Source organism: Callithrix jacchus, chromosome 2, assembly GCF_049354715.1.
Source record: "Callithrix jacchus isolate 240 chromosome 2, calJac240_pri, whole genome shotgun sequence".
Taxonomy (NCBI): Eukaryota; Metazoa; Chordata; class Mammalia; order Primates; family Cebidae; genus Callithrix; species Callithrix jacchus.
In genome coordinates, this window is record NC_133503.1 from 106,714,688 (window position 1) to 106,737,096 (window position 22,409).

Genomic DNA, 22,409 nt, shown 5'->3' on the forward strand with positions numbered 1-22,409 from the left:
ACATATTTGAATAATTTTTTTAAAAGTCTTATGGAAGACAAAATATTCATAGCTAATTTTTAAAAACATAAACTAAGATAGTATATTTATAGTTTATATGACTGGCAGAGGACTATTAGCCTTTACATACAAAGACAATACATGTCAATACAATATATCAGAAGAAAAAAACAATAATTTTATAGAAAAAGTAGTCAAGGTAATGCATAGACACACTCACAAATATATATGTGTATATATACATATGCACAGATGTATACACATATTACATACACATATCTATATATAAAAATGATGCTGAACAACACTAGTCATATAAATGCAAATTAAACACCATTCACAATTTTTAACCTATTGAGTTTGTAAGAAATATTTTAATGATTAACCAATATTTGAGAGTATATGAAAATACAGGTACTGTCATGCAATGTTCTCTCCTTATGGAAACCTTTGTTGACAAATACAACTCTTTTCAAAGCTACATCAATTATTCTTTAATACTTTTCATCTTTTTGTGCTGAATTCTAGGCGAACTGCTTTGTTCAACTTTAATCACTAATTAAATATATTCATCTTTTTTTTTTTTTTTTTTTTTGAGATAGGGTTTCACTCTTTTTCAGGCTGGAGTGCAGTGGTATGATCACGACTCACCACAGCCTTGACTTCCTGGGCTCAGGTGAACTTCCCGCTTCAGCTTCCCAAGTAGCTGGGATGACGGCATGGCCCACCACACCTGGTTAATTTTCATACTTTTAGTAAAGACTAGGTTTCACCATACTTCCAGGGCTGGCCTTGAACACCTAGGCTCAAGCAATCTTCCCACCTCGGCCTCCCAAAGTTCTGGGATAACAGGTGTGAGCCACCACACTAAGCCCCTGTTGAGTTTATTTTCATGAACTCGTTATTTTTAACAATCTTTTATTGTTTAATTGTCACATCAACTTATTTTATCCCTTTAAGAATATTATTTATATTTCCTTAACATCTTATTTTTCTTTAATTTGTTTCTTCTGGTGTTATTCATTAATTTTCATGGATTTGATTATCACTAAATGTTTGGAAGTATTTGGTTGCCTGTTGATCTAATTTTGCTTTTAAACATCTCATTATTCAGATGTCTGTGGTGCTCTGAAAAAAAAAGCATCATCTTCTCCAGTGATCGGGGAAGTGATGTGGAGGCAAGGACTGCTTGCTGCTGAGTGTAGTGTCCAAGACCCTTCTTTTGGATGTGGGCATATTCTCTCATCCAGGCACTGTAATTTCTGCCTATGCCACACCCGCTACAAAATTTGTGTACAGCAGTGGATGAAGGCATCTGCTCTGGTCAGGAGCAGGATCAAGGACACGCGCTGAATAAAAACATGGGCCAAAAGTGCACAGTAGCGCCTGAATGACTGGTGTCACTCTGTATAAAGAGAAAGTGCTGTGGCCATAAAAACGAGCTCTTAACCCCTTAGCATCAAACACCACTGACCTATGGAGACCCCAGAGACCCTGCTGCTTCATCTACATTCTAGGAACATGGAGCCATCCCTAAAACCATTTTTAGCTATCTCAAGTGTCTTTTTATGTATAATTTCCTATGGATATGACAGTATCAGAAATTCCTCCAATTTTCTCTTCTTCTTATAGTCTCACTTCTTGTATTCCAGAGCTACTGTGGATTTATTCCTTTTTAAACTATATTTTCTTTAGTCTAAACCTAGAAAGAGGAGACAAAGCATATGCATCTATGCATGCTTACTTCTGTTTTTAATCCTTTTTGTCATGATTAATTTTTGTGTCACAAAAGAAATACACTATTTTAATATCAAATAAAACAATTTAACAATGTATAAATTTCTTCTTTACCCCTTTCTTTTCCTAGCCCCCTGAGAGAAGCCTAGTGGCCATGGAAGTATGCCACACAGATTTTACTTCTAGAGAACCTGCTTAGATAGCATAATTGGCTGACAGCTTTCAGCTGCTGCCCTTCAGCTCCCCAACAGGAGACCAAAGTCATGGCATGCTTCCCTCACCCTGATCCCAGCCAACAACTGACCCTCCAGTGAGAAGGTGCTAGGTCCTGACCATTTGTCTCTCATGGAGGACTCTTCTTCTCTCTTTTTTTTTTTTTTTTTTTTTTTTTTGAGACAGAGTCTTGCTCTGCCACCAGGCACCAGGATGGAGTGCAGTGGTGCAATCTCAGCTCACAGCAATTGGAAGACTCTTCTAATAAGCAATCTTTGCTCTAAGACTTCCCATCAGCCTAGACAGAACTCTCTCAGAACTTTAGTCCACAGCTTTTCCTCTCTCATCCTCCTTACTGATTTCTGTTTTTTACAGGTGTCACAGATGCATTATGGCCTAAGGTTTCTCCCTACCTCTCATACTTTCTCACCCTCCTTCATCTCCCCTAAATAGTTCATGGGCTTCTTCCCCAATAAATCTCTTGCACACATAATACTGTCTTGATGTCTGCCTCTTGGAGGACCTGAACTGAAATAGGTGGTACAACAGCCAGAAAGAAAGAGTTTGGAGAATGACTCACTTACCTCCCTGCTGGCAAAGAAGACTCCATCCTCAGTAGAATATGGCATATGGATAGCTGCTTCCACAAAATGGAGGCCAAATTTTTGAAGATTTTGCTGCTGATTATCTGGGAAAATGTCTCAGCAGAGGGCAAAGTCCTTTGCAATGCAACACTTCATACATTTGAAGGATATAAAGGGAGGAAGTGATGAGAGGTGCCAATGCCTGCAAGAACAGCAAAGCTGGCTGGTAATTACTAAGCTGTAATGGTACCATGCAAAAGGTTAATGATAACAATAGTTAAGGAACCTCAGATATCTAGTGAGTTCATAATGCATTGTTTTTCTATACTAAACATGTAAGAAGATCAGAAGCAGTATGGCATTCATGTGGGACAAACAATGATATTCATTTATAGTCTTGCCTCAGAGCTATATTAATTCTATCACCCTTTGTCATCATACAAATAGACCTTGAGAACTTTTACCCATATTTCATGAATTTTTCAAGCACAAGTGTTTCTCAGATTGCTGCATTCTGTTCCTCAACGTACAGTGTGGAAAGGGTTGATTTTATAAGTTCATGCAGCTTTATAGTTGTTTCTTTTGTTCAAGGAGAGGATTTGGCAATCTTTGTTAGCCATAGTACTCTCCCCCTATCCATAGTTTCACTTTCCATGTGAAAGTTACTCATGGTTTCAGTTACTCATGGTCAACAGCAGTTTGGGAATCATAAATAGTAAATTCTAGAACTAAACAATTCACAAGTTTAAATTGCATCACGAAACCCTCATTACCCTGCTTAGTCTCACCCAGGACATGAATCATCCCTTTGTCCAGCAGGTCTGTATTGTCTATGCTACCTTCCCATTAGTCATTTTGCAGCTTTCTCGGTTATTAGATTACACAGTACCACAGTGCTTGTATTCAAGTAACCCTTATTTTACTGAATAATGGCCCCAAAGCACAAGGGAAGTCATCCTGGAATATTGTTATAATTCTTTTATTTTATCATTAGTTAGTGTTCCTAAATTCTTCCCACACCTAACATATACGTTAAATTTTATCAGAGGGGTGTGTGTGTGTGTATATATATGTGTGTGTGAGTGTGTGTGTGTGTGTGTACACACACATACACATGAAAAAACATGGTATATATAGGGTTTAGTACTATCCACAGGTATCGACTGGGGCCCTGGAACTTATCCTTTGTGGATAAGGGGGAAGTAATATAATTAATAACACTCACTGAAAGCACCCACCACAGAAGAGGAACTAAACAAGTAAGTAGAGAAAACAACTCAGTCAGTTTAGGTTAACTAGGATTCATCATTGACCATCCTAGAAACAACACTGTGTACACATGAAGGGAGTGGTCACTGCTTTTAAATATGCAATCTGCCAGCAACAAAAGCAAATACTGATTTTTATAATATGGCACTAGTCTTTGAGGAAACCAACCAGACAGCCTTGGCCAGCTGGACATAATGGGTCTCTTCATCCTGAAAGCACCAATAGTTAATCCTCATAGGGATAAATATATATACCAGATAAAGTTTTCATAACTTTACAGAGCAGAGGCCAGCCAGTCCTTCTCACAGTGCTTCAACCAGTACCACTATTTGAAGATTTATAGATTGTTCATTCTGCAAGCATGGAATTCCATACAATATATAGCACCTGACTAACATATGCGCTTTCAAGAGAAAGAAGTATACCATCCGGAAGCATCAGGCCTCACAGAACACTGGAACATCCTACTGAAGATAAAACCGAAGCACTACCTTAAAAGCAATAGCCTACAAGAAAATGATGCATACTTCAGGACACAGCGCATGCATTAAATCAGTGACCTATATGGTCTTCCCATATGAAGAATACATAGGATTGGGAATCAATGGTGGAAACAGGAGGGACTCTACTTTGTCTTACTTCCAATTATCTACTGGAGGGCCACATTAAATATTCTCTTAATATTGCTAATTAAGGTTTTCACAGCATTTGTTTTTCTGAAAAAAATAAAAACAATTGCAAAGTACTTATTATAAAGATATTCTGCTTCCTCTAACAAATATTACTAATTGGTACAATCATGTATACCTTCCAAGCTGGCTACACAACAACCTACTACAGATAGGAAATCAATATAACATGATTTCTTTTTGGAATTCATTCAGGAAGCATAAGCCACCAGCAGAAACAAAAGATCATGTGCTCATCTGTAACAAACTGGCTTTTGAGTGTGGGCCCTGCAGACACTGTTTTAGAGGCAGGTTCCAATTCAGTCATAATCAATTTATCCAGTATATTAGTCATTCTGTAAGTAACAATAGCAAAATAACATTAACTTGGATAAATTAAATATTGTTTGTCATTTTAAGACACCAAACATCAAATAATATAATTTAAATGAAACTGATTTAATATCTACCAATAAGATGGCCTCCTATTTTTATGATTACCTTAAAAACAGTACCTCTTCCCTTTGTAGCTTTTATTGGAGCTTCACAACAGCCCTGGGAGCTTTGTAGAACAAACATTATTACTCTCATTTTAAAGATCAAGAAACTGAATCCAAGAAAATTGGTCTGACTGGTCATAGGAAAAGAAGCCAGCACTTGAATACATGTCTTTGAACTCATTTCTTTCTAAAGAAACGAGAAATTTAAAACCAAATATTTGGAATCAGGAGATTTCTATTCTGACTCTGTAATTACTAGCCATGGCAACAACCACTGAATTTTCTACTATACATTTCAATTCAACATCTTAATTGCCATTAGTCAGAAAAGGATAAGAAAAGAACCATGCATCGAACGAAGCATATTATCCAATTATCTGTATGTTGAAAATATATCAAGTGTTGTTCTTTAAAGTGTTTATTCATGGTGTTTCTCTGAAACAAGATGTTTCTCTCTACTTTCCTTCTCTTAACAAGATGACTCTGGGTCTCCCGAGAATTTACTGTTGTGTGATTGATCCTTCCCCCACCACCCAACAGGACAGTTAAAGCTGAGTCAGACAACTGGTGCTGTGTTGTGAAGCTGCTAAAAGAATAAAGCTCAGTTTTTCTACCTCTATTATCTTTTCTCTCTCAAAATATCCATAGCCAATGGCAGAACTGCCCCGCCAACCCTATTCCACCCCTACTCCCACCTCCAATATCCAAGTCCTCAAATTTTTGGAATTGTATGAAGATTAATCCTGATGAGTCAGACTCAGTCACAAAGTTCCTTTCTTACTGTTTCTCCTCTCTTCTTTACTCTTTGGCTAATAAGGCTCCTCCACATTCTGTCATTCTTTAAGGAACCTTAACTCTGATCAGTTTAACACAGATTCCTAGAGTTCCTTCCACGCTGCCAATACTGAGGTACTAAGAATAGAAAAATATGTACAGCGTAGTCTCTATCCTTAAGGAGATTACAGTTTATTAGAGAAGAGAGATAACTAAAGGAAACATATCACTATAATTCAATACATACAGTGGTTAAAGATAAGCTTAAGGTGTTATGGAAGCAGAGGAGGAACAAATAACCACTTGGTGGGTGGGAATTACATTAATAAAAGGCTGCGAGAAGAAATGTAATCTGATCTTGTAGCGTGAGTAAAAATGAGCAGGTGAGCAAGAGTATTACAGGTGAAAAATTAATATGAGTAATTGGATAGAAGCATGAAATCACAGGTTTTGTCCAGGTTACAAACAGTTGGGTATTTCCGGCATTTCCAATGAGCTTCAGGTTTGGACATGTGCATTCATGGTATCTATGGGATAATTAAGTGGAAATGTTTATCAAGAAGCTTAGAAGAAAAATCAAGATTAAGTATTTGGCAGTTATTAATAGTATAATAAGATGAGAAAAATCAAAAAAGGAAAGGAGGAAGCAGGTAGCATTATTTCATAGAGAGTGGCCTGGAAGTTCCACAATTTTAAGATTTTTTTTGAGCAGAGATCTTAAGTGAGACGGTGCATCACATGAATGTTTTAGGAAATAGTTTTCTGTTAAGAAGAAACAGCAAATTCGAAAGCCCTGAGGTAGAGTCTAAGCAGTATGTTTGAGGAACAATAAGGAACTGATACAAATGAAGAATATTAATCAGGAAGAAGAGTGGAAGGAAGTGATATCAGGGAGATAACAAGGGGCCAAATCAAGTAGAGCCTTAATGGCCATTATGTGAACTTCAGCTTTCACTCTGAATAATATTAGAAACCATTAGAAGTTTAGATTGGAAAAGTAATATGATTTAAGTTATAATAGACCTACTCTGGCTATCTGCAGAACCTACTTATGGGGCAAGGGAAAAAAAAAACAGAAAAATGAATTAGGAAGCTACACTATTATTTAAGAAAACAATTATTACAGTTTAGAGTGGTAAAAAAAAATGTAGTATCCTGGATACATTTTGAAAATAGAGCTCAAAGATTTTCTGCTTAAGTGTGTAAGAATGGATGAAATTAAGGTATAAAAGATAATGAAAACTCTCAAATAAGAACCAATCAGTGAGAGAGGAAAAGAACAAGGTAAGGATATTGACACAGAAGAAGTATGTTTACTGTTTTATAAGTTTAAAGAAGGAGAATGTAGCAATAATGTCTAAAGCAGCAGAGTAAAAAAAGGTATAAAAGTATCTTGTTGGACTTAACAATTTTGAAGTCATCATCCTTTGCCAAAGCACTTTCAACGAAGTGGAGAGAAATCAGATTGCAATGGTTTGCAGTGGATGGACAGAGGGACAGGAATGAGAGATAGCACTAAACGTTACCTGTGAAAACTCAACAGAGGGGAAAGAAAAGGGTTATACTTGCTAGGTATTTGAAGTAAAGAGAAGATTGAATCATTCGTGTGTTGTGATGTGATTCACAACCAGGAAGGATCCATGGTAATCTCTTCTAATCCCAAGCTTTAAGAACAACCCACTGTAATGGGTCAGTTCCACTTTCCAGTCACTAAGATTTAAATGTCAATTTTCCTTAAAACCTGGGTCAAGGAGAGAATTTCAGAATAATAAATTAAGTATTCAGCGATCATCCATATAAAAGTATTTTAAAGCATTATCTTATAGAAAGAAGTTACCAAAGCATTAGCTAAACTTTTTTCTGGAAATATGACTCATGCATTAAATTTTGAGGCATCTTATTCAGTTGTACTAATATCTGGTCTCATCAGATAAGCTCATCTGATAAATGATCTGTTTAGCTTGAACTTTTGCTAAATAGATGCAAAATAAATTCTATATAATAAGTATGCATCTTACTTTTACTCATTTAAATGAGATTTGTACAGATTAAAAGATCATTTCATTACAGTGATTTCAATAAGACCTTAATATTGAACTGTAAACCCAGTATATCATATGAAGAAAATATTAACACATTGATTTATATTTTTAAAATTTCCTTCCATTGACAGAAAATATCATAATAATCATAGAACTTTTAGACTGGAAGTTCAAGAGACATCAAGTTCAAATAAGTACATTTTTAAATGAGGAAACTATAGCACAGGAAATCTTCTGGATCAGCTAAGTTTACACAAACATTGACAGAAACAAGATGAAAATCAAGAGTCCTGGATTTCAGAGTTTTGGTTTTTTGTTTTTTTTTTTTTTTCATTATGGGAATCTATCATTCTTTTGTGTATTTCTTGAAAAAAGTACTGGGATACAACCACCAAAATTAAATATCTAAAGGTGTTTTATTCTTTCCTATATATGGCTCTAGGCGTTGTTCTAAGTGTCTACACAAATGATTTCACTCAATCTTAACAACGATTCTTAGATATAAGTACTGTATTACCCCATTTTTTTTTTTTTTTTTTTTTTTTTTGAGACGGAGTTTCGCTCTTGTTACCCAGGTTGGAGTGCAATGGCGCCATCTCGGCTCACTGCAACCTCCGCCTCCTGGGTTCAGGCATTTCTCCTGCCTCAGCCTCCTGAGTAGCTGGGATTACAGGCACGCGCCACCATGCCCAGCTAATTTTTTGTATTTTTAGTAGAGACGGGGTTTCACCATGTTGATCAGGATGGTCTCCAACTCTTGACCTCGTGATCCACCCGCCTCGGCCTCCCAAAGTGCTGGGATTACAGGCTTGAGCAACCGCGCCCGGCTTGTATTACCCCATTTTATAGCTGGAGAAACGGAGACAAAAAGACTGCACAACCTTTCCAAGGACACTCAGGCAGCAAATGACAAAACTGAATAACTTCAACTTTTGCTAAATAGATACGAAACCTATTTTTTTAAAAAAGACATGTGTACTTTACTAATTGTAATACAAAAACAAATGGGTAAAGTTAAAAAAGAAAAATCATAAAGTGCAGAGAAGAGAAAGGAATTTCAGGGTCAGGGTGAGCAAGAACATGAAAATGGCCAATTCTGCCTTATAACCCGTGGAAATCTTCTTTGGAATAGTATTTTACCATAAAAGTCCAATAGATATAGAAATATTTCCTTTTGGTAGTCTTATATACCTGTTACCCAACTTAGCTTTTTTCCATACCCCATACTCAACACAGCTATTTCTAAATTTAGTTAGGACTCAGGTAATTTTTTTATGCCTATGGTGCAGAGGGCAAAAAATACGCAATAAATAAATCAGCAGTGCAAAAGCTCTCTTAATATATCAAATAATCTTTACAGAAAGTTATTAGAGGCCTCAAAGACTCCATAAAATAATCCATTCCCATTCCCTGTCCACTTAAGCAGCAACTTCTAAATTTATGAGTTGCTGAAAAGTCATAAAACTTGCTGAGTATTAATTTCTTAGATGACCCTGGTCTGGTAAGAAAAGTGCAAACAAGAGTCAGAGTAGGGAAGTTAACTCCTGCCAAATACATCCCAGACCATTCAAGAATCACTGCCTCCTCAGTGCAACATGTTTTACAGATGCTTATGTTACGATTTACTAACGATCAGGGAATGTGTCTATGGTTGGTGTTTAAGATTTCACGTTTTAGCTATTTTTTATGCAACTATGTTAATCAAATATAGTTTATTTTCCAATGCCCAAGCTGTATAATAAACTGTATATGTAAAAAAATCAATGAAGAAACCATTGTTTTCTTTATTTTCACACTATAAATGTTACTATTGCAAACAAATTTGCACAGTCACTAAGTATAAGTGTCTGGTGGTGAAGACAGTATTAAGTTTCTTTTTCATTTTAGGAGTGGTCCATTTGACTTCACAAATCCATAGTCTATCCAAGCTACCATTTTTTCAATTGTTTTTTCTAGAATTGGACAAGGAGGGGTTTGCATCCCTTCCCAATGAATAGAGTTCTTATCATTTAAAAGGTAGAGAGGTACAGGTAGTGCTTGACCAAACTCCTCTAGAATCTTTCATAAATAAAAGAGGGTTTGAAATATCTTTCCAAGATCAATGTTGATCAAACTCCCTTCATTGGCATACTGCAGTCATGACTGGTGTCTTTAAAGCCTAGATGCTTATGTACTTAATATTTTAGTTTAAATGGAATCACTACTTCTACTTAAATAAATTTATTTTAAGATAAAAGCTTCCTATCACTATTGTAAGGGAAAAATCAATATCATGTGTCATAAAATATATCAAAACATCTGGCTAGATACAGTTGCTTGCCAAGGCCTGCTCTCTAATTATTAAATAGAGAGATCGACACATGCTAGAGAGCTCTTAAGTACATATTAGCAACACATTGACTTGTTTTTTTCCGCACACTAATTAGAAGAAAAAATTACAAATGGGCGCTTCTCTTTCTGTGTGGCTCAGTTTTATTTAACGCTGTGCCCATTTACCTTCTAATTTCATATTAAGTACTCCAAGGAGCCAAGTAGCACACTGAGAAAGACTGTTATAAATTATCTGAAAATTCCTAAATCCAAACCCTGCCACTTCTAATTGATCCAGAGTAAGAGTTCAGCTTCATTCTTATCATCTACAATCTTCACTGATCTTTCCCTTTCCCCACACCACCCATGCTAAATATATATTGTGTTTTCTCAGAGCAGGACTAGTATGATTGTCTAGAAATTATTTCCCAGCTCCACCACAGGACAGCAATCACTATTACCTAACAATTTTCTGGCCTTATTCCCATATTTTAAAAAATGGTGGGCTCCCATATACATTCATATTTCTTCTAGATTTGATTTTTTACCTTAATTAGGTAAAAGGGTTTGGTCATTTCTCACACATAAAGAGATGACTAAAATGGTCTGTCTTTCATGAATGTGTACTATCTGAATTTTGACAATCATTTTAACATGAATTATTTTCCTTTATTCTCCATGTTAATAACTGTACGTTCGATTTGGAAACAAGATTCATGTCTCAGCTCTGGAATAACTAAATTATTCATTCTGTTTTCCACAGACTCTAATTTTGGTTATAATATTTTTCTAATCCATGATATCATTAAACTATAAAATTCCCACATAGTAATTTTTCTATTAAAAAATCAAATAATGCCAGCACAATTTATAACTTCTCTTTGAAACCAAAGGAAGAGTTTTGTAACTTTTTAAAGTTTTATTAGTTAAATTAAGTTGTATTATAATCCCCTTCCCAATTTTCCTATTTTTTAAAAAAACCAAGCTTAGCATTGTTGAAAACTAGAAATACTCAACACCAACATAAAATTTGAGTCAGTGGCCAAGGCTTGATGTAGTATGCACTTGTCATTTCTTAAACAACTAAAATTTTACCAGGATATTTCCTAAATATTACATGTGATCGAAAGTCTTTTCACTCATTTTATGGGCTTTAAGAGACTCCCATAATTTTGCTTATAGCTTTTCTTTCTAATACAGTTGGTCACTGTCTTGATAATCCACCAAATAATCTAGGATACAAAACAAAGGACTGCTGGCTGGTAAGCTGCTGAGGGACCAAGCCACAAGACCCAAAAGCCATCAGAAACTGTATAAAATAACATGAAAAGAAGAAAATTTTAGCTAATGCCACAATAAAACTAGTAGTTCTATGTAGACATTAAACTTAAAAACCCTGCCATATTGGCACAGAACTCTATACTAGGATGTTAGCCACTTTTAGACAACTTAAACATTCTTTCTGAAATTAATAAATGGCATCTACATTTGACAGAACCAATGATTTAAATTAAAATTAAACATGCATTGTAATGAGATGACCCAAATATTAATAATCCATTAAAATTGTCTCAAACTGAGGTTTTATTTCATTTTACATGGGAGAAAAATTGCGAGAAAAAAGGAATTAGATGATAGATATGATATTCCTGTGGTGAACTACTGCAGCAGCTCATCACATTTACCCAGGTATCTCTTTAACGTCTTATTTGTGAAAGATTGTGATAAAACCGAAAAGAACTTTTAAATTCATTTGGCTTTTGAGATTATCACTCTATTTAACCTTGAAAGCTTTTTGCATTTTCTCATGTCTTTGTTTGCTTTCAGCAATTTATCTTCATTTTGACTTTAATCCATTTTATATCACCTGCCTCATCTTTGATCCACAAGGTTCAACCTTTTATTTTCTTTTTTTAATCTGCTGTGTCTACAGTGTGGTAAGGTGGGGATAAGAAAGCCTTCTGTCTCCTGTTTATAAAGGGGTATATAATATAATTAGCTTGAAAAGGTTACATATACATAAGAGTATATGCGTGTGTGATTAACCAATGTGTGTGAATGCATGATTAACCAATGATCATTTTATCTATTAGATTGAAAGCTGGTATCAAAATGATACTTGTTCCCTATTAAGTAGCAATTTCACATGGGATTTACAACACTGATCCTGTCAGTTACACTATCCTCAAGGTGACAGCATTTTGTCTCAAGTGGCCTAAGCATTTCAACATTACTTCTTACAAAAGTGGAATCAAACACTTATCAACTTTTCCATAAGGACCATGAAACTAGCATTGCAGAGGCTGTCTTACATGTTTGCATAGAATAGCAATAGTTTAGACTAGCTTCGCACAATTAGGGTCATCTTTTATATTGGGTATTACAAACACAGATAGGAGACTCTTTGAGCTTTCCAAGGACATGAAAATAATTATATATCATTGGCAACAAAATTTAAAATTAATGAGATATTCGAGTAATATCTGCAAAAATGTTATGTCATCTGTGACTCAATTCACATACAAACATAATAAAATTTAAATCTCCAGAGCAAAAGAAATAACTAATTCTATTAAAATAAAATTATCTTAAAATTTTTTATCAAAAATATATATGTGATGTGATGATTCAAATACCTGCATTAGAATTAGACTCTATTTGATAAGTGGGGTCTGCCAAAGCAAGCATGCCTGAGACAAATGTGATCACTATAGGTCTTTACTAACATGTCAGTAAAACGGTAATTAGAGACTATAAAACACAGAATTTTGTAAGACAACAAAAATATCTGTAAGAGAACTAGTTGTAGGCTGGAAATTACTTTCTCACAGACATCAAATCAGATAAATTAGGATTTTCCAGAAATCTTACCCAGTGAAAAGAAAATCCCAGGAGCCTGGGTTTTATTATCATTGGTCTTAAACATTTCTGAAAACAACATGAGTAAGACAGCTGTATTCTAAGATAATTAAAGATGGTTTATACTATTCTGAAGTTATCATGCGTATCAGTATATCTATGATTTTTTTCAGCAATTTAAGCTTGCCAAAGATATACCATAGCAGAGACACTCAGAAAATGTGCTCATAAAGTAATAATTGCTTAATATTTGTTTGACAACTTTGAGTGTCTAACACTGTCCCCCTTACACTTTTTACCTGAGAAAAATCAGAGCAGAGAATTCTCAGCAGAATGTTTGAGCTTTTACGGATCAGACTTATAAACTGCCTTATATCAAAACACCACATCCTATTACCATTCCACACCTTGTTGAAGGCCCAATATAAACTCGGACTTGAAATCAAGCGCCTCAGTGTTACAAGGCAGCCTGTTTTTCACAGTAACAATTCCGCAGAGAGAAACTGCTCTCATTTCCTAACAGGTCTGAGACACTGAAATGTGACTGCTTCTCTTCAGTAATTTTCCATCAAATGTGCAAGATACATCTTGACGGTGAATCATCGTTTCTCATTTACCTCTTCAACAAGATTGAAATATTCCTTTTTTATAACAGGATATTCATTTTACTTAAATAAAAGCAGGGTTGATCTCTGTGGCTTCATTTCTTTTCCTAAACATTTTCTTATTTAAAATATACAAATGAAAAACAAATAAACAAACAAAAAACACATTGTTTCTTTAGCTCATAAGAACTGATAAGAACAATGCTTTTTAATGTACTACAGTATCTGAAAGTGATATGCAATTTGAGTTGTTCTGAGTCAGCCATTTTAGTGGCTAGCTTTCTTGGTGACCACCTATCTAGTTGCTGAGAATACAGGCTCCAGTAATGAATACAATTTAAAATCATGCACTGAGTATATGGATTACCAAATCAATGCATATGAAGCCTGCTGGGAACTCAAAATTTTTGTTTAAAGTAAAACATTTCTAGTACTAGAAATGGAAATGATTTTGAAAGCAGAAATCAGAGTGATGAACTATAGCACAATGCTTCAAAACTCACTACCATCATCCCTATCAGAGAGTTATTACACTGCAATATAAATAAAAAGCCCATCCCACTTATGAATCAATTAGAAGTGAGAATCAGGATGAAGTTCATCCTGACCTACAGGTCCCTGTACAGGAATTAATCTTTGTCAAAGCCAGTGGTTCTATTTTATGCAATTGCAAATACTTTGTTTCAGTATAATAGTATATTGGATGATAAACAGTAAGAAAGGCATTTAATCTTTAAAGTTTCCACATAATAAGCTTCAGTTAACTAAATGTTTCCAATGGCCTGAAATATTCCAAAATTTCCTGGGAAAGAATTTTAAAAATGATACATAACATTTATTAAAGTTTATAGCTATAAAAGAAGAATCTAGATTTTACCATATTCAGGATAAACCTCACTATTAGAACCAGGTAAGAAGTAGTCTCATCTGAAAGAGTGAATAATTACTCTGTTCATTTATAAAGAATGTGAATTTTTTTTAACTGCAAAGGAGGTAAGAGGTTAGAGCAGCACAGCTGGCTGACACTTCAGAGGCAGGTGAGCTGAGCTCTTCATTTGCATAAATTAAATTTTTTGTACCTCAGCTTCTTTGTCTGTGAAATGGGACTGGAATAAATATGGTAAACTGCTATACAGTGTTTCCTGCAACACATCCTGAAACATCCTGGGCATTCACATTCATTAACTTTATATCCCACAATAATTATACAAGATTAACAAAACATTTCCAACAACGATTTGGAAATTCTGCTTCAATAATTTATATAAAATAAAATAGTTTGTATAAAATAAAATCATTTTGCTTTCTGGGTGCCAATTTTTTGTGACTAGACACTTCCAGAGTCTAAAAAGTTGTTTGTTGTGTATATAGAATAAGTAAAATTTTCTCCCCTGAAAACATATACTTTTCATCTGATTACCAAAAGCAGGAAACAAAACAATAAAAGCCTTTATTTTTCATCAACATTTCCAAATTCAGCATGGCAGAGTGAATAACGATGGACTTTGGAATCAGAAATAGTGAGTTAAAGGCCTAGTTTTGCTGTAAACATGTTCAAGACACTTGAAAGGTTTGAGCTTTCGTTTCCTCATCTGCCAAATTGGGGTAATACTGCTTTGAAACCTGAAGGAACTAAGTAAAAATATGTGCAGTATGTATGTGTATGTATGTGTGTGTATGTGAAATTATATGTATTTAAAATTATACACATATAAATTTGGCAAAGTGTTTCAAATCATAAACCAATAAATCTATATGATTTTAGATCAAGAATGTATAATTAAGAATGACTGGATTAATAAAATATTTCTATGCAGCAGTTAAGTACTTGGTTAGTGCTAAGTGCTTTCAATTTTATCTATATAAGCTATGATACCTAGGTCAAGATATTTGTAACTTAAGACCATCTTCTATAATGGAATGCTCAGAATCTACATGGGATAAGATATTTTTGTCCAAACCTAAATTCCAAATAGTGCAAAAAAAATCATAAATAAAACAACTGCTATTAGGATTCTTGATTTTCAGGTTGACTCTAACTCCTAGAAAGTACCAAATTATCAGTGGTCTGTATTCCTTCCTGGAGGTATTATGGAAATTAGAGATTTAAATGATTTTCTATGCAATGTCCTCACTTGCTTTTGAAATTCTCCGCCCCGCCCCCCCCCCCCCCCCGCCCCCAGAAAATAGAAAGGAACTAAATGTAAGAACAATATTAATTATTTGGCTTTTTTTTTTTTGAGACGGAGTTTTGCTCTTGTTACCCAGGCTGGAGTGCAATGGCGCGATCTGGGCTCACCGCAACCTCCGCCTCCTGGGTTCAGGCAATTCTCCTGCCTCAGCCTCCTGAGTAGCTGTGATTACAGGCACGTGCCACAATGCCCAGCTAATTTTTTTGTATTTTTAGTAGAGATGGGGTTTCACCATGTTGACCAGGATGGTCTCAATCTCTTGACCTCGTGACCCACCTGCCTCGGCCTCCCAAAGTGCTGGGATTACAGGCTTGAGCCACCGTGCCCGGCCAACTTGGCTTTTTACAGTTGAGAAATTGCCTTTGTTTTTAGAAAAGCAGTGATAGAACTGTCAAGTAATAATAATAATACTTGCTTAATGATTCATGGATTTTGTTTAAAGTTGGCTTACATGAACACTTCTGTAGAGTCAATATTGGGAAATGTCTAATAAGTCTTCCCACCCATAACCTTGCTCTTTCTATCCAGCTGTTGATTTTCTGTGGTATGGTTCACACTGCTTAAAAAATTCAGACCCCTAGAGCTTCAGTAGATGTCACATTACTTTCTGTCCCATCCCTTGGTTTTGATTTCTTTTAGCAATTGTTATGTTGTTCATGTACTTGTCTCCTTGTTTAATAAATACGTTTAGCTTGCGCACTAGTCCATTTTTGTATTACTATAAAAAATACCTGAGACTGGGTAATCTATAAGAAAGTGGTTTACCAGCACGTCAGCATCTGCTTCTGGGGAGATCTTAGGGAGGTTTTACTTATGGTAGAAGGCAAAGCAGAAGCAGGCAACTGACATGGCAAGAGCAGGAGTAAGAGAAAAATAATTGGGAGGTACTACACACTTTAAACAACCAGATCTCATGAGGACTCATGCACCATGGCAAGCACAGCTTCAAGGGGATGGTGCTGAACTATTCATTTGAGAGTCACCCCCATGATCCAGTCACTTTTCACCAGGGCCCATCTCCAACACTCGGGCTTACCATTCAACAAGGGATTTGGGTGAAGATAAAGATCCAAACCATATCGGCTTGGGATTTTTGCCTGGCTTATTCACCATGTTCTGTTAACATCAAGAATACTGCCTGGCCTATAATAAGCACTTAATAATTACTAATTGAAACAGTAAATCCAGATGCCCAACATATATAGTGGAAAGGCTAAGCACTTACAAAAGCATACTGCCTTCCTAGACTTTCTTCATCAAGGTATGATTCTACCTTCCTTTACAAGTTGAATTTTCCTCAAAAAAAAAAAAAAAAAATCTAATAATGTGGTACTGTCTTTGGCTCGTAGTTAAAATAGGGTGCCACTTATCTAAAAAGATAGTAACAAAAATGGGTTCTTATTAGGAGCAAAACCGCAGGCAGTCTCATAAAGTGAAAGCCTGAAAAAAAATGTCAGACAATAAATCTATGTTTTAGCAAAACTGACAGAGATTTCCTCGCTGGGGAAAAAAAACTGCATGACAAGCTTTTGTTAGATGGTAAAAGTAGACAACATCATCATGATAGTCATCCAGCATGATGCATAACGGTAAAGTATCTACCCCTCCTGAATTAATTACTAGAGAGAGAGTGCAATTTTTGAGACTGATGGACAATTTTCACTTCAAGGATTTCTTTACCTATTTGCAAAATAACTTTTATTTATCATTATCCAACTAACCATACATAATACCATTTTGGTACTTCTTTCTAAGTTGCCACCTGTCACAACCCTTTTAAATGCACCTAGGCTCCTGACTACAAACATTTTCTGGGAGTACACATAAACCTGGGCAGAGTTAGTCACAAATTTTGTCCCATTTTCAATCAACTTGTTCTTGTCTTTTAACTCTCATTTGTCTCCTAAACTTGCCTCAGACCCTCTCTTCATTTGTAATCTGCACTTTCCTTACACACCATTGTATTTTTCAGTTTTTAGTGTGTCTGCTCGTCTCCCACTACAGGCAGACTCTCCTGATTTCCAACACATTAGAGGAGAGGGAGAGATCATACCTCTTCAACAGGCTTCAGAAGAATGTTACCAATCATGCAATGGATTTTGGGTATCAGGTGCTGCATTCTGATTTCTTTGGTCATTGACAGCCTAATTATGCTCACTGTAATAATTCTCATTTAACTAGAGAATGTCTTCTTGTAACAATATTCTGCTTTGTTTTATCTCACCTCTTGCATTGCAAGCTCTTTGAAAGCAAGAATGATGTTTTACTCAGCTCGGAAGCCATTGCGTCAGCTAATACAATGCTGTCTACCTACTACTTTTAAAAGAGTGGTTAAATTAACTGGAGCGAATTCAATTCTTGTCAAATGAGATTTAAAAAAATATTTTACTGCCAAGTTTTAATTTCTAAGTGATATGCTTCTGTATATGTAAAATAAAGAACTCTTATTTTATGAAACTGTTTTGTTTTGGATAACCTTATAATTCATTAAATAATTATATATAAATCATTAAATAATTGCTGCCTAGCTCGAAAAATCAAACTTGAAAACAAATATAAGCAAGGCAGCATATTAAATTGTTATACAAGTTATACTGATGTTATGTGTTAGAATCACCTAGGAAGGGGATTTTAAAAAGGTAGGGGAGCCTAAATCTCAGATGTACTTCCTGAATTGGAATCCTACGTGACACGGACATACATCCTTGATAAAGCACCACTGAGAGAAACAGAGGCAAATATAATTAAAGAAATTCAGAGAATCGAGATACCTTACAGAGCTACCATCAAAATCAAATGAGCTACATTTTGAGAACTGGCATCATAATCTGGAAAATGCTGTAAAATATTAATGGCCATTATCTTCACCATCACCGCTTTTAGTAGGAATTTTCAGGTAGCTCCCTAGGGGAAACATTTTTGAGCTTTGCTTCAGGGATACACTGTTCTGAGACAGACCACATTTTTTAAACACCCTATGAATCTTCACGTTTTCATCGTTATTAATTTTTGTTTATTTGATACCTCTTCAAATCAGTCCAACCCTTAAAAATCACCACCCTTTTTCTGATTTACAAAATTATCCTCTTTAAAGCTTACTTCAATCCTGAATCTATTCAAGTGCTTCTAACTTGGTATATTTTTCTTGTTAATGTTTTTAAAATTCACAAAAGATGTACATATTCATCTCTTAGACAATACAAATTATAGAATAGTATGTGGTATTAGTGTGATTCACATCCTTGACATTAAATAGTATCAATCACAACTTAATCTGTAAACATGAAAATGTCTATTAGATTCAAAATAATTGAATAACTGATTGCTTTGCTTCAACATGAAACTTTACCAGATTCTATTTGGCCTACACCATAATTCTTAATTAACACTCTTAAGTTCCACAACATGGATCAAAAACAATGGTAAATCATTACACTAACGGACAGTGGTTTCTAAATTAATTTTTAACCACTAACGGCAATTCTGCTATTTCAAGCTCCATTTAGATCATAAATTATTCTATGGGCTCTGTTGCCTGTACCAAATAAATGTGGAGTTACTAATCTATATGAAGATGGCAATTTGGCAAAATATTTAGAGCACAAGGAACAAAAGTATTACCTCTTCTTGGTCAGGACCCTCTTGTAGCTGAAAATAATGATGCAAACCTCACCAAAAAGTCCCTGAAACAGTTGTTGAAAACCTGCTTCATCTTCAGCAGACACCTGAGAAGAAACTAGTTAACAGCTTGACAGATTCAAGACAGGAACAAGCAACTTTCCTTGGCACTATTTTAAATTGTTGCAAAGGAGGGTGAATCAGTGAAACTGGGGTGGGGGGGCAGTAATAATTGCTTGACAGAAAAGAAGAGGTATGCAATAGACAATGCTAAAAAAAAACAAAGTTACAGTTTCTAAAATATGCATTAAAAATAAACGATTATGAAGTACATGTACTTAGAAAAATTAATTTTGTTTTACTTTCAGCAAATGAAAGACATATATCTAGAAATCAAAATAAAGTCTAATTTTTAAATGATATTAAACCACAAAAATCTGTTCAAGAATTAGCTTAACCCACGACTCTTAGAATACTACATGAGTTTTAACAGAGTCACACAACACAGGAAAATAATTTGTGAGTATCAGATTGATGTAAAGTAGCCTCACCTAAAATAGATATGATGACAGCAACACCACAGAATGGAGGCTGGTAACCATTTTTTCTAAAGGTCAAGACAGTAAATATTTCTGGCTTTGTGCAAGCCATATGGTCTCTATGGCAATTTCTCAACTCTGCCATTGTAGAGTGAAAGCAGCTACATACAATATGTAAATAAAAGGGCATAGCTGTGTTCCAACAAAATTTATTTATAAAACACAGTCAACCGACTGGGCTTGGTCCATAGGTTATATGTATTTTCCGACCCTGCCGTAGAATACTAATTCCTGCTCAGGAAGCAAATGGCAAGTTCTTGCTTCTCCTGAGATCCACAAATCTCTCTTCTTTTTCTGGTCTCACTTTAGCCACCAAAAAATCCTCCTCAAAAATCAGATGGATGTAGATACCTCCAAGGCCTCTGTTCTTTGACAAACCTGACAAAAACAAGCAATGGAGAAAGGATTCCCTGTTTCATAAATGGTGTTGGGAAAACTGGCTAGCCATGAGCAGAAAGCAGAAACTGGACCCCTTTCTGACACCTTACACTAAAATTAACTCCAGATGGATTAAAGACTTAAATATAAGACCTAACACCATAAAAACCCTAGAAGAAAATCTAGGCAAAACCATTCAGGACATAGGCAAGGACTTCATGGCCAAAACACCAAAAGCATTGGCAACAAAAGCCAAAACAGACAAATGGGACCTAACCAAACTCCGCAGCTTCTGCACAGCAAGAGAAACAATTATTAGAGTGAATTGGCAACCAACAGAATGGGAAAAAATTTTGCAATCTATGCATCTGACAAAGGGCTAATATCCAGAATCTACAAAGAACTAAAACAGATTTACAAGAAAGAAACAAACAAACCCATTCAAAAGTGGGCAAAGGATATGAACAGACACTTTACAAAAGAATACATTCATGAGGCCAACAAACATATGAAAAACTGTTCATCTTCATTGGTTGTTAGAGAAATGCAAATCAAAACCACATTGAGATACCATCTCATGCCAGTTAGAATGGCAATCACTAAAAAATCTGGAGACAACAGATGCTGGAGAGGATGTGGAGAAATAGGAACACTTTTACACTGTTGGTGGGAGTGTAAATTATAAATTAGTTCAACCATTGTGGAAGACAGTGTGGCAATTCAAGGACCTAGAAATAGAAATTCCATTTGACCCAGCAATACCCAATCCTGGGTATATATCCAAAGGATTATAAATCATTCTATTATAAGGACACATGCACATGAATGTTCGTTGCAGCACTGTTTACAATAGCAAAGACCTGGAACCAACCCAAATGCCCATCAATTATCATTGACTGGACAGGGAAAATGTGGCACATATACACCATGGAATACTATGCAGTCATCAAAAACGATGAGTTTGTGTCCATTGTAGGGACAATGGATGAACCTGGAAATCATTCTCAGCAAACTGACACAAGAACAGAAAATCAAACACCACATGTTCTCACTCATAGGTGGGTGTTGAACAATGAGAATTCATGGAAACAGGGAGGGGAGTATCACACACTAGGGTCTGTGGGGGGGACTAGGGGACTAGGGGAGGGACAGCAGGGTATGGGGAGTTGGGGAGGAATAACATGGGGAGAAATGCCGGATATAGGTGATGGGGAGGAAGTCAACAAACCACATTACCATGTATGTACCTATGCAATAATCTTACATGTTCTTCACATGTATCCAAAAATCTAAAATACAATTAAATATATATATTTTTAAAAAATCCTCATGCCTGTAATCCCAGCACTTTGGGAGGCTGAGGCAGGTGGATCACGAGGTCAAGAGATTGAGACCATCCTGGCCAACATGGTGAAACTCCGTCTCTACTAAAAATACAAAAAAATTAGCCAGGCGTGGTGGCACGTGACTGTGGTCCCAGCTACTCTCAGAAGAATTGCTTTAGTCCAGGAGGTGGAGGTTGCAGTGAGCCGAGATTGCACCACTGCACTCGAGTCTGACAACAGAGTAAGACTCCGTCTCATTAAAAAAAAAAATCCTCCTCTATCTTGTTTTTCTCTTAGAGCCACTTCCATTCTTCTCTATTTCTAGGACATCAATTTTAATCTTCTCAAGGGACTTTGGCTTTTGGAAACCTCACGATACGGTTTGGATGTCTGTCTTCACTTTAATCTCATGTCGAACTGTAATCCCTAATTTGGAGGTGGGACCTGGTGGGAGGTGACTGGATCATGGGGGTGGAGTTCTCATGAATGAGTTTCCCTTCTGACGTGATTGTAAGTTCCCTGAGGCCTCCCCTGAAGCAGATACTACCACGCTTCTTGTACAACCTGCAGAACTGTGAGCCAGTTAAACCTCTTTTCTTTAAAAATTACCCAGTCTCAGGTATTTCTTTATAGCAATGTAAGAGTGAACTAATACACCTTGCTAGAAAGGAAAGTGCTAGACAGCAATTTCTGCTTTGCAGAATCATAATGTAGCTGCTGCAGCTTTACACTCACC

The 22,409-nt window shown here is 35.8% G+C and overlaps 1 long non-coding RNA gene across 1 annotated transcript in view; it reads right to left on the reverse strand.

Moving 5' to 3' along the window:
- Nucleotides 1-2,534: 2,534 nt before the first annotated feature.
- The window catches only part of LOC118151446 (uncharacterized), a 41,421-nt gene continuing 21,546 nt past the window's right edge, over nt 2,535-22,409 (reverse strand). Inside the window, exon 3 of the long non-coding RNA XR_004739769.3 lies at nt 2,535-2,736. This is a non-coding gene — a long non-coding RNA (uncharacterized LOC118151446). The remainder of the gene's footprint in view (nt 2,737-22,409) is intronic.